The sequence below is a fragment of the Antedon bifida genome, chromosome 2 (genome assembly GCF_963402885.1).
Source record: "Antedon bifida chromosome 2, ecAntBifi1.1, whole genome shotgun sequence".
NCBI lineage: Eukaryota > Metazoa > Echinodermata > Crinoidea > Comatulida > Antedonidae > Antedon > Antedon bifida.
In genome coordinates, this window is record NC_136227.1 from 24,032,732 (window position 1) to 24,036,144 (window position 3,413).

The 3,413-nt window shown below is 37.2% G+C and overlaps 1 long non-coding RNA gene across 1 annotated transcript; it reads right to left on the reverse strand.

The window, feature by feature from the left end:
* Positions 1 to 798: 798 nt before the first annotated feature.
* Positions 799 to 1,228, reverse strand: LOC144834451 (uncharacterized). The gene is made up of 2 exons (XR_013610973.1): positions 1,182 to 1,228; positions 799 to 1,014 (listed from the first exon to the last, which is right to left on the reverse strand). It is a non-coding gene; the product is annotated as an uncharacterized LOC144834451 (long non-coding RNA).
* Between the last annotated feature and the right edge of the window lie 2,185 nt (positions 1,229 to 3,413).

Genomic DNA, 3,413 nt, shown 5'->3' on the forward strand with positions numbered 1-3,413 from the left:
AAAAATCTCTTTATTTTTACTTGCATCTTTTTCTAAATCTAAATCTTTTCTTTTGAACCGCTCTCCTTTTCCAGCCGGAAGATTATCCTTGTATTCTTTAACCATCACTGTTCGTTTGATTTCCATCGACTTTCAGGATATTGGCACACTTGTTAATTGAGTGCCCAATCTTTAAAGCTAATGATGGGATTTCAAACGAATGTTTACAGCTATCAAAACCGGCAATGTCATGGACTGCCTTAACAATATCTCGTAGCTTGGTAGGATTAATGAACGTCTCCAATTTAGCATCTGCTTGTTTTAAATTTTTTCTTAGCTGTTGCAACAAACGACCAAGTTCTCTTAGTTTTGTTCGCAAATAGTTGTGTTGGTCTATATCATGGCCAAGCTTCATGCACTCATGCATTCCAAAATCTAGTATCAGTCGATCACCTTTAACAATTAAAGATACAGCATCATTTTTCATAGGAACAAGAATATTACTGAGTTCTATTGAAATTCCTGGAGTTGGCGGCTTTAAAAGATCACTCTCCTTCATTCTGCGCCCACGTACTTTTGCTTTGGATTGTTTCATAAGGGGACATTTATGCTTCCATAGGTCCCTACGGACATAATATCCCATACAAATTGGACATGGTCTGTAGTCGGAAGCCCTAGCATTACATTCTGAAGGACGATATGACACAATAAGGTTACCCTCTCCTTTTCGTAAGACACTGCAATTATGGAGATGATTTCCTAGGTTTCTCAGCTTCCATAGGAAATTCCTTCTTTCTTTTGGACATTTCATCAAAGAAAGTTTTACAATATCCGTTTCATCTCTGTGCATTGTCTCAAAGTGTCTTGGCAGCTTTGCAAAAGCATTCTTACAAAAGTAGCAGTACTGCTTTTTGTCCCATTTCTGGAGCCCTTATTAGAAGTGGGTAAAACCTTTATTTTGCTTGCCGATGTCTCTTCAGTTGCATCTGATGCAGAGTCGCTCACAGTTTCCTCAAAATCATTTCTGTGCTGCAACTAAAAAAGAAAATTTTATTTAGTGCTGCTGCATTCATTCAAAACATGGAATGGCTTCCCAAGTTCTAAAAACATGGTATGGCTATATAACATCTGAGTATTTATGCTACATGATGTTGTTGGCCAAATAAAAATCTAAGGAATACATCAAAGTTAATCGAACAAACCTTTAATTTGCTCGCTGACATTTCTTCAGTTGCATCTGATTCTGAGTCGCTCAATATATTTCTGTTCTTCAACTAAACATGAATAGTTAATCTTATGAAGGGAACAAATCAAGTTTATTTTACTTACCTTTTAAGTAACTCTCAAATTAATTAAAACATTTTAATTATGAAGTAACAAGTGTTTGAGAGAGACGCCGAAATGACTGTAGGACATGACAGGACCCTTAGGGGAGAAGAATAATATTGAAAATGTAACATCTAGCCCACAGCGCCATCAGCAATGACTCTTGGAATGGTGCTATACAAATTTAACGATTGATTGATTGATCAATTAAATTTCTAAGTAATACATCAGAGTTATCAAAGTTTATCGAAAAAAACCTTTATTTCTCTCGTTGACATTTCTTCAGTTGCATCTGAATCTGAACCCTTCCATGGCGCATTTAATTTTTTATTCTTGCCCTTAATTTTAGTCTGGTCAAGCACGTAGACCTTGTCCCCAACTGTGTATGTACGCTCTAGTGACTAACTTTGTCCGCCTAGTGTAACCAACCATTCTGCTAATCTCCCTTGTCCTTTGTCTAATGTAGCTCTCTTGATCTCTAGAATGTCCATGCTTCATGGTAGCCAAAACACCTAGAGGTCCGCAGGTGATCCCCTTGGATTTTTGCTTAAAATTCTCCAAAATGTTCCTTTATGTAAATAATGAACACCCAGAAAATTTTCGACCCGAAGTCCCAGTCGTTTTTAAAATACGGCCCTCCGAAATATGCCATGTCGCCCCCTTTACTTTTTTGTCACGCGTCGCGTCAATGTCCTTTCCGTCATTTTAAAAGACCCATAACTTTTGATTGAAAAAAGATAGAAACTTGCTACCCTGGGTATTCTGTGGGTGTACTTACAGAATATGCAATCAGAAACAGTGTATCTTACTTCATTTCTAAGTTATTAGCTCTTCAAAATGAAGGATATTTGTCGCAACTTTCTTTTTTTGACATTTTACTTTTACCTAGTGCCCGTACCGTAGGTCTGATGAAGGTAAAATTGTGTATACATGATCTCTAGGTACAGGTATGTAATCCTAAGCAAATATAGCCTAATCAGATAATCAATGGAGGTATGGTTAGACCTTAAAGTCGGACCCACCCCTGAAAAATTAAAAAATCATCACTTTTCGGATGGATGGTTTCCCATGTGGGCAGTTCGCCATTCGTAGTCTGTTAAAGATAATTTATAATGTCGGCCTCCATGTCCATGTAATTCTGGAGCATTAATAGTACATATAATATCTTGAAAAGATACCCAGCACTCGTTTCCTCGGTCTTGGGGCCAGTACAGTTATCACAATAGATGTGAAGAACCTCTTCACCCATATGAAATATGAAATGACCGCGTTAGGGCCCTTTCCATGGTCCATACCTTCATCAATTAAGATGTTGACTTGCTGAGACAACCCCTCGCAGTGAATCCCAAACTCGCTGTCAAGAAATAGACCTGAAGCATAATAATTAAAAACTGTAAATAATCTTTAACAAAGAAATTCTATCAGCTACTCATCCTTGGTACGATAAAACCTGAAAAAAAAAAACGCATTAAATAACCTTCTGAACATGTCGACGCATCTTATTGCCGGCCAGTCATAAAAGAAGAACTGATGGAGCTTACTGTATTATAATTTCCGTTCATGTTTTAGCAGCATATGTGATTTATTATAATGAAAAAATAATTTGGAAAAACTGATGTTAGCAAAACTGACATTAAAAGCTGTAGTGCATAACTCCAGGCCTGGAACATGCTTGGTGCTCTTCTAACTTAGCAGGTATCATATCTGTTGAATGCTTGCCAGCTGCCGTATCACTGCGCTAGAGTGTCCTCTCGACTTCAACCACCCTTGTAATAGCTCTTCCCTTGTTGCCATGGTTGCATTTGCACTTCTGACATAAAGTTAATTAATTCAAACTATTAACTCAATCAAAACATTTAGTTAATGTTTTACCTGTATATTTTTTGATTGTGTCTTTGGCAGGTCCAACACAGATCAGTTCTTGGCCTTGTGGTGACTATAAAAGGCCAGGTTCTCACAAAAGAATCTTTTCCCATTATCCTGTGTTCTGAAAAGTATTATAAAATAATAAATACAAAATTGTTTGACATGATTATTGGCGACCCCTCTAATGTAATAGTGACTATGAAGGGGCGATACATCTTCCAAGTCCTCACAATAGTATTTTC